The 15,340-nt window shown below is 46.6% G+C and overlaps 1 protein-coding gene across 1 annotated transcript in view; it reads right to left on the bottom strand.

Annotated features, from left to right (window-relative positions):
* LOC143768600 (excitatory amino acid transporter 2-like) overlaps positions 1–15,340 on the bottom strand; it is a 186,980-nt gene that overhangs the window by 121,382 nt on the left and 50,258 nt on the right. The window lies entirely within an intron of this gene.

Genomic DNA, 15,340 nt, shown 5'->3' with positions numbered 1-15,340 from the left:
GCCTAAACATTGAAACTCCCTACAAGTGACACCATTTTGGAAAGTAGACCCCCTAAGGAACTTATCTAGATGTGTGGTGAGCACTTTGACCCACCAAGTGCTTCACAGAAGTTTATAATGCAGAGCCGTAAAAATAAAAAATCATATTTTTTCACAAAAATGATCTTTTCGCCCCCAATTTTTTATTTTCCCAAGGGTAAGAGAAGAAATTGGACCCCAAAAAATGTTGGCCAATTTGTCCTGAGTACGATGATTACCCATATGTGGGTGTAAACCATTGTTTGGGCGCATGGCAGAGCTTGGAAGGGAAGGAGCGCCATTTGACTTTTCAATGCAAAATTGACTGGAATTGAGATGGGACGCCATGTTGCGTTTGGAGAGCCCCTGATGTGCCTAAACATTGAAACTCCCTACAAGTGACACCATTTTGGAAAGTAGACCCCCTAAGGAACTTATCTAGATGTGTGGTGAGCACTTTGACCCACCAAGTGCTTCACAGAAGTTTATAATGCAGAGCCGTAAAAATAAAAAATCATATTTTTTCACAAAAATGATCTTTTCGCCCCCAATTTTTTATTTTCCCAAGGGTAAGAGAAGAAATTGGACCCCAAAAAATGTTGGCCAATTTGTCCTGAGTACGCTGATACCCCATATGTGGGTGTAAACCATTGTTTGGGCGCATGGCAGAGCTTGGAAGGGAAGGAGCGCCATTTGACTTTTCAATGCAAAATTGACTGGAATTGAGATGGGACGCCATGTTGCGTTTGGAGAGCCCCTGATGTGCCTAAACATTGAAACTCCCTACAAGTGACACCATTTTGGAAAGTAGACCCCCTAAGGATCTTATCTAGATGTGTTTTGAGAGCTTTGAACCCCCAAGTGTTTCACTACAGATTATAACGCAGAGCCGTGAAAATAATTTTTATTTTTTTTCTCAAAAATGAATTTTTAGCACCCAGCTTTGTATTTTTACAAGGGTAACAGAATAAATTGGACCCCAAAATTTGTTTTCCAATTTGTCCTGAGTACGCTGATACCCCATATGTGGGGGGGAACCACTGTTTGGGCGCATGACAGAGCTCGGAAGGGAAGGAGCGCCATTTGGAATGCAGACTTAAATGGATTGGTCAGCAGCCGTCACGTTGCATTTGCAGAGCCCCTGATGTACCCAAACAGTACAAACCCCCCACAAGTGACCCCATATTGGAAACTAGACCTCCCAAGGAACTTATCTAGATGTGTTTTGAGAACTTTGAACCCCCAAGTGTTTCACTAAAGTTTATAGCGCAAATCCGTGAAAATAAAAATTCTTTTTTTTTTTCACAAAAATGATTTTTTAGCCCCCAGTTTTGTATTTTTACAAGGGTAACAGGATAAATTAGACCCCAAAAGTTGTTGTCCAATTTGTCCTGAGTACGCTGATACCCCATATGTGGGGGGGAACCACTGTTTGGGTGCATGACAGAGCTCGGAAGGGAAGGAGCGCCATTTGGAATGCAGCCTTAAATGGATTGGTCTGCAGGCGTCACGTTGCATTTGCAGAGCCCCTGATGTACCCAAACAGTACAAACCCCCCACAAGTGACCCCATATTGGAAACTAGACCTCCCAAGGAACTTATCTAGATGTGTTGTGAGAACTTTGAACCCCCAAGTGTTTCACTACAGTTTATAACGCAGAGCCGTGAAAATAAAACATCTTTTTTTTCCCACAAAAATGATTTTTAGCCCCCCAAATTTTTATTTTCCTAAGGATAACAAGAGAACTTGGACCCCAGAAGTTGTTGTTCAATTTGTCCCGAGTACGCTGATAACACATATGTTGGGGTAAACCCCTTTTTGGGCGCACGGGAGAGCTCGGAAGGGAAGGAGCACTGTTTTACTTTTTCAACGCAGAATTGGCTGGAATTGAGATTGGACGCCATGTCGCGCTTGGAGAGCCCCTGATGTGCCTGGACAGTGGAAACTCCCCAATTCTACCTGAAACCCTAACCCAAACACACCCCTAACCCTAATCCCAACGGTAACCCTAACCACACCCCTAGCCCTGACACACCCATAATTCTAATCCCAACCCTAATCCAAACGTAAATGTAATCCAAACCCTAACCCTAACTTTACCTCCAACCCTAGCCCTAACCCTAACCCTACCCCTCACCCTAACCCTAAACGTGACTGAAATACGTGTCACTAAAATACGTGTCACTAAAATACGTGGCACTGAAATACGTGGCACTGAAATACGTGGCACTGAAATACGTGGCACTGAAATACGTGATACGTGGCACTTAAATACGTGGCACTGAAACACGTGGCACTGAAATACGTGATACGTGGCACTGAAATACGTGGCACTGAAATACGTGGCACTGAAATACGTGGCACTGAAATACGTGGCACTGAAATACGTGGCACTTAAATACGTGGCACTGAAACACGTGGCACTGAAACACGTGGCACTGAAATACGTGGCACTGAAATACGTGGCACTGAAATACGTGGCACTGAAATACGTGGCACTGAAATACGTGGTACTAAAATATGTGGCACTGAAATACGTGATACGTGGCACTGAAATACGTGGCACTGAAACACGTGGCACTGAAATACGTGATACGTGGCACAGAAATACGTGGCACTGAAATACGTGGCACTGAAATACGTGGCACTGAAATACGTGGCACTGAAATACGTGGCACTATGACTGTCAGAAAATGTTCATTAAACGGTTAGGGGTGAGGTTAGGGGTAGAGTTAGGGTTAGGGTTTGGATCCCTTTATCACCTTGATGGTGGTGGGTGGCTTTTCAGTGTGTTTTCTGTTTTTTTTCGATAAAAATGCATGCGTTTTTAACGCAAACAAACGCATGTGCTTAAAAACGCAAGAAAATACTGCAGGTTGTATTTCTGAAAATGAACGCATGCAGAAAAAAACCGCATGCGTTTGAAAACGCGACCAAACGCGTACAAAAAAACCGCATGCGTTTTCAATGTCAAATATAGGGAAAAAACGCATGCGTTTTTTTGTGCAAAAAACGCTGCAGACAAAAACGCAAGTGTGAAACCAGCGACGCTTTTTATAGCAAAAAAGTTTTTGCGTCTCCACATTTTGAGACCTATAATTTTTCCACATTTTGCTCCACAGAGTCATGTGAGGTCTTGTTTTTTGCGGGACGAGTTGACGTTTTTATTGGTAACATTTTCGGACACGTGACCATTTTTGATCGCTTTTTATTCTGATTTTTGTGAGGCAGAATGACCAAAAACCTGCTATTCATGAATTTCTTTTGGGAGAGGCGTTTATACCGTTCCGCGTTTGGTAAAATTGATAAAGCAGTTTTATTCGTCGGGTCAGTACGATTACAGCGATATCTCATTTATATCATTTTTTTATGTTTTGGCGCTTTTATACGATAAAAACTAAAATATAGAAAAAATAATTATTTTGGTATCGCTTTATTCTCAGGACTATAACTTTTTTATTTTTTTGCTGATGATGCTGTATGGCGGCTTTTTTTTTGCGGGACAAGATGACGTTTTCAGCGGTACCATGGATATTTATATCAGTCTTTTTGATCGTGTGTTATTCCACTTTTTGTTCGGCGGTATGGTAATAAAGCGTTGTTTTTTGCCTCGTTTTTTTTTTTTTTTTCTTACGGTGTTTACTGAAGGGGTTAACTAGTGGGGCAGTTTTATAGGTTGGGTCGTTACGGACGCGGCGATACTAAATATGTGTACTTTTATTGTTTTGTTTTTTTTATTTAGATAAAGAAATGTATTTATGGGAATAATATATTTTTTTTATTATTATTTATTTAGGAATTTTTTTTTTATTTTTTTTTACACATGTGGAAAAATTTTTTTTTTACTTTTTTACTTTGTCCCAGGGGGGGACATCACAGATCATTGATCTGGCAGTGTGCACAGCACTCTGCCAGATCGACGATCTGCTGTGCAGGGCTGCAGGCTTACCAAGTGTCTGCTCTGAGCAGACACTCGGTAAGCCACCTCCTTCCCTGCAGGACCCGGATGCCGCGGCCATCTTGGATCCGGGACCTGCGGCGAGGAGGGAGGTAGGAGACCCTCAGAGAAACGCGATCACATCGCGTTGCTCCGGGGGTCTCAGGGAAGCCCGCAGGGAGCCCCCTCCCTGCGCGATGCTTCCCTATACCGCCGGTACACTGCGATCATGTTTGATCGCGGTGTGCCGGGGGTTAATGTGCCGGGGGCGGTCCGTGACCGCTCCTGGCACATAGTGCCGGATGTCAGCTGCGATATGCAGCTGACACCCGGCCGCGATCGGCCGCGCTCCCCCCGTGAGCGCCGCTGATCGATGATGACGTACTATCCCGTCGGCGGTCATACGGGCCCACCCCACCTCGACGGGATAGTACGTCAAATGTCGGGAAGGGGTTAATATTATTGGGTTTCTAAAGTCTCCGTGAAAAAAAAAAAAAAAACATAAAAAAACAGTGGGAGAGTAATATTGCCCTTTCAGCTTGTGTGCCAGTCTTGACTCCTGGGTGTGCCACCTCTCTCTCTCTAATTGTGGGCCATAGAAAGGCTATTTTTTTTTTTTATTATTTTTTTTTTATTAGTATTTGGTTTCTAAATTGTCCCTGAAAAAAACATTTTATCTTATTTGGTTTCTAAAGTCTCCCTGAGAAAAAAAAAAAAAAAAATTAGGTGGGAGAATAATATTGACATTAGTGCTTGAGTGACAGTCCTGCGTGTGTGTCATCTCTGTGATTTTGTGCCACAGAAAACAGAGTGTGTAACATTGTGCCTGATTTTCCTTGTGGTCTCACCAACCTGTTAAGGGATATAGAAATCATACTGAAGTTATAGCTCACCGTGTAAGTTGTTTGACAGCAACAAATAAAGTTACTTTGGTTAATTTTTTAAAACAATGAGGAAGTCTGGTGCAAGAGGTCGTGGCCGTGGGCGTTCATTGTCAGCTGGTAATGATGGTAGTGGTAGTGGAGCATCAGGTGGTCATGGGGATAAAAATATTCCACCTAAGTCTGGAGCTGTGGAGCCAGTTTCGTCGTCTGGCTACACAAGGCCTCGAACGCTCTCTTTTCTGGGAGTAGGAAAAACGCTTTTAAAGCCGGAGCAGCAACAGCAAGTTTTGGCTTACATTGCAGACTCAGCCTCTAGCTCTTTTGCCTCCTCTTCTGAAACTGGTAAATGTAAAAGCAGCGTGTCGCTTGTGGATGTTCACGGTCAGGGACAAGTCGCTTCCTTGTCCTCCTCAGCAAAAACTACAACAAGAGAGAAGGATGCAGCAGGCGACACAACGGGTCACTCCATGGAGCTCTTTACACATACCGTCCCTGGCTTAGAAAGTGAAACACTTAACAGGCCATGCCCATTACAAGTATATTCTGACATGGAGTGCACTGATGCACAGCCACAGCCAGAGTACTATGCTGCTCCTTTGACTCAGACCACCACATTGCCCTCTCAGGGTACAGATCCACAATCAGACCCTGATGAGACTATGTTGCCCCGCCACGAACGCTATACCACAGACCGACACAGTGACACAGACGAAGTTGCACACGAGCTCGAAGAGGAGGTAATAGATGACCCGGTTGTTGACCCCGATTGGCAGCCATTGGGGGAACAGGGTGCAGGCAGCAGTAGTTCAGAAGTGGAGGTGGAGGAGGGGCCGCAGCAGGCATCAACATCGCAACAGGTTCCATCTGCCGGGCCCCTATCTGGCCCAAAACGCGTGTCAAAGCCAAAACCTGTTGGAGCACAGCGTTGCCATCCGGTTAAAGCTCAGTCTGCAATCCCTGAAAAGGGATCCGATGCTAGGAAGAGTGCAGTCTGGCATTTTTTTAAACAACATCCAATTGATCAGCGCAAAGTCATCTGTCAAAAATGTTCTACTAGCTTAAGCAGAGGTCAGAATCTGAAAAGTCTCAATACTAGTTGCATGCATAGACACTTAACCACCATGCATTTTCAAGCCTGGACTAACTACCAAACGTCCCTTAAGGTTGTAGCACCCTCGGCCAATGAAGCTAGTCATCAACGCAACATCCCTTCCGTCACTGTAAGGCCACCATTTTCCGCACCACCGGCAGTATCTGTGCAGGTTTCTTTGCCAGCCAAAAGCAGTCAGGGTCAGGGAATCACCAGTTTTGTAGGCGGAAATATTGCATCTAGGGCACCGGCGGAAACAATACCGTCTCCAACCGTCTCTCAGTCTGCCATGTCCACCGGCACACCCGCAAGTTCCACGATCTCCATCTCTCCAGTTCAGCTCACACTACATGAGACTCTGGTTAGAAAAAGGAAGTACTTATCCTCGCATCCGCGTACACAGGGTTTTAAGGCCCACATAGCTAGACTAATCTCGTTAGAGATGATGCCCTACCGGTTAGTTGAAAGCGAAGCTTTCAAAGCCCTGATGGAGTACGCTGAACCACGATACGAGCTACCCAGTCGACACTTTTTTTCCAGAAAAGCCATCCCAGCCCTGCACCAGCATGTTAAACAGCGCATCGTCCATGCACTCAGGCAATCTGTGAGTACAAAGGTGCACCTGACTACAGATGCATGGACCAGTAGGCATGGCCAGGGACGTTATGTGTCCATCACGGCACACTGGGTGAATGTGGTGGATGCAGGGTACACAGGGGACATCAATTTAGGGACAGTTGTGCCTAGCCCACGGTCTAGGAAACAGTTGGCTGTAGGCGTTCGCACCCCCTCCTCCTCCTCCTCCTCCTCCTCCTGCAGAAGCTACAGCTCTTCCACAGACCGCAGTCGGCCAACCACTCCATCGGCAGATGACACTGTTGCACACCAGTTGTCCCATTATGGGCCAGCTACTGGCAAGCGTCAGCAGGCTGTATTGGCTATGAAGTGTTTGGGCGACAACAGACACACCGCGGAAGTTCTGTCCGAGTTCTTGCAACAAGAAACGCAGTCGTGGCTGGGCACAGTAGATCTTGAGGCAGGCAAGGTAGTTAGTGATAATGGAAGGAATTTCATGGCTGCCATCTCCCTTTCCCAACTGAAACACATTCCTTGCCTGGCTCACACCTTAAACCTGGTGGTGCAGTGCTTATTGAAAACTTATCCTGGGTTCTCCGACCTGCTCCTCAAAGTGCGTGGACTTTGCTCACATATCCGACGTTCGCCTGTACACGCCAGCCGTATGCAGACCTATCAGCGGTCTTTGAACCTTCCCCAGCATCGCCTAATCATAGACGTTGCAACAAGGTGGAACTCAACACTGCACATGCTTCAGAGACTGTGCCAACAGAGGCGGGCTGTTATGTTTTTGTGGGAGGATACACATACACGGGCAGGCAGTAGGATGGCAGACATGGAGTTGTCAGGTGTGCAGTGGTCGAAGATACAAGACATGTGTCAAGTCCTTCAGTGTTTTGAGGAATGCACACGGCTGGTTAGTGCAGACAACGCCGTAATAAGCATGAGCATCCCCCTAATGCGTCTGCTGATGCAAAGTTTGACGCACATAAAGGAGCAGGCGTCTGCACCAGAGGAAGAGGAAAGCCTTGATGACAGTCAGCCATTGTCTGGTCAGGGCAGTGTACAGGACGAGGTAGCGGGCGAAGAGGAGGTGGAGGATGAGGAGGATGATGGGGATGAGTATATTTTTAATGCGGAACCTTTCCCGGGGGCACTGGAAATTGGTTGCGTGTCAAGGCCGGGTTCTGGTTTTTTGAGGGACACAAGTGACGTAGATTTGCCTGCAACTGCCCCTCACCCAATCACAACCGGAGATTTGACAACTGGAACTTTGGCCCACATGGCGGATTATGCCTTACGTATCCTAAAAAGGGACACACGCATTACGAAAATGATGAACGATGACGATTACTGGTTGGCCTGCCTCCTTGATCCACGCTATAAAGGCAAATTGCAAAATATTATGCCACATGAGAACTTGGAACTAATATTAGCAACCAAACAATCAACTCTTGTTGACCGTTTGCTTCAGGCATTCCCAGCACACAGCGCACGTGATCGTTCTCACACGAGCTCAAGGGGGCAACAGACTAGGAGTGTTAGGGGTGCACACATCAGAAGTGGCGTTGGACAGAGGGGTTTTCTGACCAGGTTGTGGAGTGATTTTGCTATGACCGCAGACAGGACAGGTACTGCTGCATCAATTGAAAGTGACAGGAGACAACATTTGTCCAGTATGGTTACTAACTATTTTTCATCCCTTATCGATGTTCTCCCTCAACCGTCATTCCCATTTGATTACTGGGCATCAAAATTAGACACCTGGCCAGAATTGGCAGAATATGCATTGCAGGAGCTTGCTTGCCCGGCAGCAAGTGTCCTATCAGAAAGAGTATTCAGTGCTGCAGGTTCAATATTAACCGAAAAAAGGACTCGTCTGGCTACCCAAAATGTTGACGATCTAACATTCATTAAAATGAACCACAACTGGATTTCGAAATCTTTTGCCCCACCTTGCCCGGCCGACACCTAGCTTTCCTATGAAAAGCTCTTGCCTGTGGACTACTGTGAATTACTTTTCTAATGTCTAATTTGCTGCAGCTGATTGTCCAGCATACGACATGTTTACACCTCCCTAAATGGCCAAACTCCCCACACGGGGCCGTGGTATCGCGACTTGGCGCAAGCACCCGTGAGACTGCTGTTTGTCTGAAGAGGTGGGTTTACTCGCTTTTGGTCGACGGCATTGCTACTGGGTTCCTCATAGTACAATAAAGTGTCTCTGGCGATGGTGGTGCGCACCCAACGTCAGACACACTGTTGTAACATGAGGGGCCTTGGGCCTGTAACGCCGGCCACAAGAGAGTTCACCCACCCCCAGGTCAAACATTGCTCTACCACTTCCACAGTTATCTCTCACACTTCCACCAATGTTAAGTCTATGCGCTGACATCCTTCCATACCTGCCACTGACAATACCATTGTGTTGACATGTATGATGGTACTTAACATAGTCAGGGGCAGTGTCCTCTATTTACCACAGTAAATACTTTGCGCAAAATTAGTAGGTCTGAAACAACGCAGAGGATCCCACCCCTGAACCTAATGATTGCACCCTTTAGTGTTTTTGTTTTGTTTTAATGCGAGACATTCACATTTAGTTGTTGTTTTGGACTACTAACTGGCAGACACTCATTACAATCGGCCTCCGTTGACCAGACCACTGCTGCCCGTGTACCCCTGTAACTAATAATAAAGTGCCTACAGCCAGCCCAATTTAATTATGTTAGGCCTTTGAAGCCTGTCTGCGGTCCCTCCTTCCACTAGGCCTCCACTGACCAGACCACTGCTGCCCGTGTACCCCTGTAACTAATAATAAAGTGCCTACAGCCAGCCCAATTTAATTATGTTAGGCCTTCGAAGCCTGTCTGCGGTCCCTCCTTCCACTAGGCCTCCACTGACCAGACCACTGCTGCCCGTGTACCCCTGTAACTAATAATAAAGTGCCTACAGCCAACCCAATTTAATTATATTAGGCCTTCGAAGCCTGTCTGCGGTCCCTCCTTCCACTAGGCCTCCACTGACCAGATCACTGCTGCCCGTGTACCCCTGTAACTAATAATAAAGTGCCTACAGCCAGCCCAATTTAATTATGTTAGGCCTTCGAAGCCTTTCTGCGCTCCCTCCTTCCACTAGGCCTCCACTGACCAGACCACTGCTGCCCGTGTACCCCTGGAACCAATTATAAAGTGCATAGAGCCTATTTTTTAATTTAATTTAATATTAATAAAGCCAGGATGAACTACGATATACCACGCTATGAGCTACCCAGTTGACAATTCTTTTGCGAGAAAAGCCATCCCACCCCTCCACCTGCATGTTAAAGACCGCATTGTCCTTGCATTCTGTCAATTTGTCAGTCCAAAGGTATACCTGACAACAGACACATGGACCTGTAGGCCTGGCCACGGAAGGTTACGTGTCCTTTGTGGCTCAATGGGTTAATGTATTGGATGCATGGTCCACACAGGGGACAGCCTGCAAAGTCTGTCTGCAGTCCCTAATTCAAGTTGGCCTCAACTGAATAAAGCTGAGCTTCTACCTTCTGGCTCTGATTAACTGCTGTTTATAAAAAAATTGGCTTTTCCGTCCTTCTAAAGGTGTCTGCCCCTTCCTGGTGTTGTCCTCAACTGAATAAAGCTGAGCTTCAACCTTCAGTTCCAAACATACAACAAAAAACTGGTACAATACAAAAAGTGGCCTCCAGCTACAAAAACTTTCTCCTACAAGTAGTTAACTGACAGTTTTTTTTCCAGTGAAAACACAGATATGGCATCCGAGTGTTGTCCTGTCTCGTCTTCTTTATATTATTGCCAAGAAGCTGCAACTGAATAAAGCTGTGCTTCAACCTTCTGTTCCAAATTACCATTTTTAAAAATGCAATTGGCTGTTCCGGCCTACTAAAGGTGTCTGTCTGCCCCTGCCTGGTGTTGTCCTCAACTGAATAAAGCTGAGCTTCAACCTTCAGTTCCAAATTACCATTTTTTAAAAATGTAATTGGCTGTTCCGGCCTACTAAAGGTGTCTGTCTGCCCCTGCCTGGTGTTGTCCTCAACTGAATAAAGCTGTGCTTCAACCTTCAGTTCCAAACATACAACAAAAAACTGGTACAATACAAAAAGTGGCCTCCAGCTACAAAAACTTTCTCCTACAAGTAGTTAACTGACAGTTTTTTTTCCAGTGAAAACACAGATATGGCATCCAACGAGTGTTGTCCTGTCTCGTCTTCTTTATATTATTGCCAAGAAACTGCAACTGAATAAAGCTGTGCTTCAACCTTCTGTTCCAAATTACCATTTTTAAAAATGCAATTGGCTGTTCCGGCCTACTAAAGGTGTCTGTCTGCCCCTGCCTGGTGTTGTCCTCAACTGAATAAAGCTGAGCTTCAACCTTCAGTTCCAAATTACCATTTTTAAAAATGCAATTGGCTGTTCCGGCCTACTAAAGGTGTCTGTCTGCCCCTGCCTGGTGTTGTCCTCAACTGAATAAAGCTGTGCTTCAACCTTCTGTTCCAAATTACCATTTTTAAAAATGCAATTGGCTGTTCCGGCCTACTAAAGGTGTCTGTCTGCCCCTGCCTGGTGTTGTCCTCAACTGAATAAAGCTGTGCTTCAACCTTCAGTTCCAAACATACAACAAAAAACTGGTACAATACAAAAAGTGGCCTCCAGCTACAAAAACTTTCTCCTACAAGTAGTTAACTGACAGTTTTTTTTCCAGTGAAAACACAGATATGGCATCCAACGAGTGTTGTCCTGTCTCGTCTTCTTTATATTATTGCCAAGAAGCTGCAACTGAATAAAGCTGTGCTTCAACCTTCTGTTCCAAATTACCATTTTTAAAAATGCAATTGGCTGTTCCGGCCTACTAAAGGTGTCTGTCTGCCCCTGCCTTGTGTTGTCCTCAACTGAATAAAGCTGTGCTTCAACCTTCAGTTCCAAACATACAACAAAAAACTGGTACAATACAAAAAGTGGCCTCCAGCTACAAAAACTTTCTCCTACAAGTAGTTAACTGACAGTTTTTTTTCCAGTGAAAACACAGATATGGCATCCAACGAGTGTTGTCCTGTCTCGTCTTCTTTATATTATTGCCAAGAAACTGCAACTGAATAAAGCTGTGCTTCAACCTTCTGTTCCAAATTACCATTTTTAAAAATGCAATTGGCTGTTCCGGCCTACTAAAGGTGTCTGTCTGCCCCTGCCTGGTGTTGTCCTCAACTGAATAAAGCTGAGCTTCAACCTTCAGTTCCAAATTACCATTTTTAAAAATGCAATTGGCTGTTCCGGCCTACTAAAGGTGTCTGTCTGCCCCTGCCTGGTGTTGTCCTCAACTGAATAAAGCTGTGCTTCAACCTTCTGTTCCAAATTACCATTTTTAAAAATGCAATTGGCTGTTCCGGCCTACTAGAGGTGTCTGTCTGCCCCTGCCTGGTGTTGTCCTCAACTGAATAAAGCTGTGCTTCAACCTTCAGTTCCAAACATACAACAAAAAACTGGTACAATACAAAAAGTGGCCTCCAGCTACAAAAACTTTCTCCTACAAGTAGTTAACTGACAGTTTTTTTTCCAGTGAAAACACAGATATGGCATCCAACGAGTGTTGTCCTGTCTCGTCTTCTTTATATTATTGCCAAGAAGCTGCAACTGAATAAAGCTGTGCTTCAACCTTCTGTTCCAAATTACCATTTTTAAAAATGCAATTGGCTGTTCCGGCCTACTAAAGGTGTCTGTCTGCCCCTGCCTTGTGTTGTCCTCAACTGAATAAAGCTGAGCTTCAACCTTCAGTTCCAAACATACAACAAAAAACTGGTACAATACAAAAAGTGGCCTCCAGCTACAAAAACTTTCTCCTACAAGTAGTTAACTGACAGTTTTTTTTCCAGTGAAAACACAGATATGGCATCCAACGAGTGTTGTCCTGTCTCGTCTTCTTTATATTATTGCCAAGAAGCTGCAACTGAATAAAGCTGTGCTTCAACCTTCTGTTCCAAATTACCATTTTTAAAAATGCAATTGGCTGTTCCGGCCTACTAAAGGGGTCTGCCCCTGCCTGGTGTTGTCCTCAACTGAATAAAGCTGAGCTTCTACCTTCTGCCTCTTATTGACTGCTGTTTTTTAAAAAAATTGGCTGTTCCGGCCTACTAAAGGTGTCTGTCTGCCCCTGCCTGGTGTTGTCCTCAACTGAACAAAGCTGAGCTTCCACATTCTGGCTTTCGCCCTATACTATCAGATATTAAACTGCATTTGGCCTACTAGTGTGGTTAGGCCCTTGAAACAGTGTCTGCTGCTCTTGGGTTTGCTACTCCACTGAACAAAGCAATGCCGCCTGTTTAGTCCTGTTACCAATTTTGAACTGCATTTAGCCTACTTTATTCTTTGGCCCTATATCTGTTTCCTCCTCATCCTGCCCATTGCCCAGCCACTGCTAGATGAGTCTGCTGGTACATTGACCTAGACCACTACATTCCCCTTATACTCTACACAGCCAGAATCTGACCCTGCTGAAAGTAAGGTTCCCCTTCCCGCATGTTATACCACCTTACACAGGGACAGAGAGGAAGGTGCAGATGAAAGTGCAGGTTCCTTCATCAGGTGGGGGGGCATACTCGTTGGCGACGTCACTGGCACAGGGCCCCTCAGAGTACGCAAAAGTGTCGCTGCTGGTGGGAGGCGCCCCCGCCATGCAAACACACCGCCGTACTTTGAGGGGCCCTGTGCCAGTGCCAATGCGAACGAGTGGGCCCCCCCTGCTTGCTCAGGATCACAGCACTTGCAACGTTGAAATACTTACCTTTCCCTGCAACACCGCCGTGACGTAGTCCGCGTTTCCTGGGCCCACGAAAAACTTGAGCCAGCCCTACTCCCCCCACAACTTTTGCCAAATGACCCCCAATTCCCTATGCCCAACTATTATTATAAAGTTAATTAAGATTGACAAGCTTCAGAAACAAGAATGGATGTTTTTGGCATTAAAATGGGCACTGTAGGTGTTTTCCTGGCCTCCACTCACTGCCGACTATGCTTCCCCATTGACTTGCATTGGGTTTCGTGTTTCGGTCGATCCCCGACTTTTAGCGATAATCGGCCGACTGCACTCGACTCGACTCTGGACAAAATCGGGTTTCACAAAACCCGACTCGATCTTAAAAAAATGAAAGTCGCTCAACTCTAGCTGTACCGTCATTTGGGTTATCACCGATCATTTTTCTAAAATGGTGCACTTGGTGCCGCTTCCACGGCTACCTTCTGCACGGGCCTTGGCAGCGTTGTTTATTAAACACATCTTCCGCCTACACGGTATGCCAGACAAAATTGTCAGTGACCGGGGTCCCCAGTTTGCGTCTCGGTTCTGGAGAGAGCTTTGTCATCTTCTCAGTATTGAGTTAAATCTCTCTTCTGCTTATCATCCCGAGACGAATGGGTTGGTAGAGAGAGCCAACCAGACCTTGGTCACATATCTGCGACATTTTGTCTCAGCCAGGCAGGATGACTGGGCCTCCTTGCTATCGTGGGCAGAGTTTGCACTGAACAACGCTGTAGCCGACTCCACTGGACAGACGCCATTCCTCCCTAATTATGGTCAGCATCCGCGGGTACCTGTGCCCATGCCCGTGTCTTCCGCCGACTCCAGGGTGGCAGACTGGGCTGTGGAGGCACGGGACATTTAGGACCGCACTCAGGATGCCATTCGGGCCTCCAAGGAGAGAATGAGGTCTTCCGCCGATGCACATCGGCGCCCCGCTCCGACCTTTGCTCCCGGCGATTTAGTGTGGCTCTCCGCCCGTAACATCAGGCTGCGTGTTGAGTCCACTAAGTTTGCTCCTCGCTACTTGGGTCCCTTCAAGGTCCTCGAACAGGTTCATCCTGTGGTCTACCGTCTAGCTCTTCCTCCACGCCTAGGTATCACCGACACCTTTCATGTGTCCCTCCTTAAGCCCGTATACATGTCCCGGTTTCCTGAGTCATCTGCCGGGACATCGGGTTCGTCTACGGACGATTACGAGGTGAACGCTATTTTGGGGTACAAGGTGGTTTGTGGCAAAAAATTTTATTTGGTGGACTGGAAGGGTTACGGTCCTGAGGATAGGTCCTGGGAGCCTGCTGAGCGCATTCGGGCTCCGCAGCTCATCGCTGTCTTCGAACGTAGCGAGGCCCAAGGAGGGGGTGCAATGTTAGGGGTCGAGTTCCCTCTTCTGCACAGGGGGAATCTCGGTCCATCTCTGCTGCGGTCTCCCATTCTTCTCCTGCCGCAGTGGAGCCTGCACAGCGGAGACGTCGGTCCCAGCGTCTCGCTCAGTCTGACTCTGTGCTAAGAGTTACTGCTGCCTTTCCTGCTTCTGCCATTGAAGTCGGTGCTGGGCAGCGGCGAGCAGACGCTTCTGGGTCTAAGTCCTGCTTTGCTCATTCTGAGCATGCCCAGAGTAAGATCTCTCAGTGGAGATCGAGGGTCACATGATCTGATACTGCAGCTAAGGTCATTGGCTCCTTCAGGAAGGTCCTGTAGGTGCTCACGCTCTGGTGTAGCTTCTCATTGGTCCTTCTAGGAAGGTCCTGAACATGCTGCAGCTATTTAAGGTTTGCATGACCGCACAGCCATGCGCTAGTATTGTTCTTTGTTAAGTGCTTTGCGCCAGTGTGGTCACGAGAGTATGTGTTCAGGGACCCGGCTGAAATAAGCCCCTAGAATGCTGGTACCTCCGGCGAGGAGTTTGTGTTTGAATGTGTTCAGGGACCCGGCTGAAATAAGCCCCTAGAATGCTGGCACCTCCGGCGAGGAGTTTTGTGTGCATGCGTGACCACTGACTGCTCTCTGTTTGGGCAGTTAGCCTGT

Source organism: Ranitomeya variabilis, chromosome 4 (assembly GCF_051348905.1).
Source record: "Ranitomeya variabilis isolate aRanVar5 chromosome 4, aRanVar5.hap1, whole genome shotgun sequence".
NCBI lineage: Eukaryota > Metazoa > Chordata > Amphibia > Anura > Dendrobatidae > Ranitomeya > Ranitomeya variabilis.
This window is presented reverse-complemented; position numbering and strand designations above follow the sequence as displayed.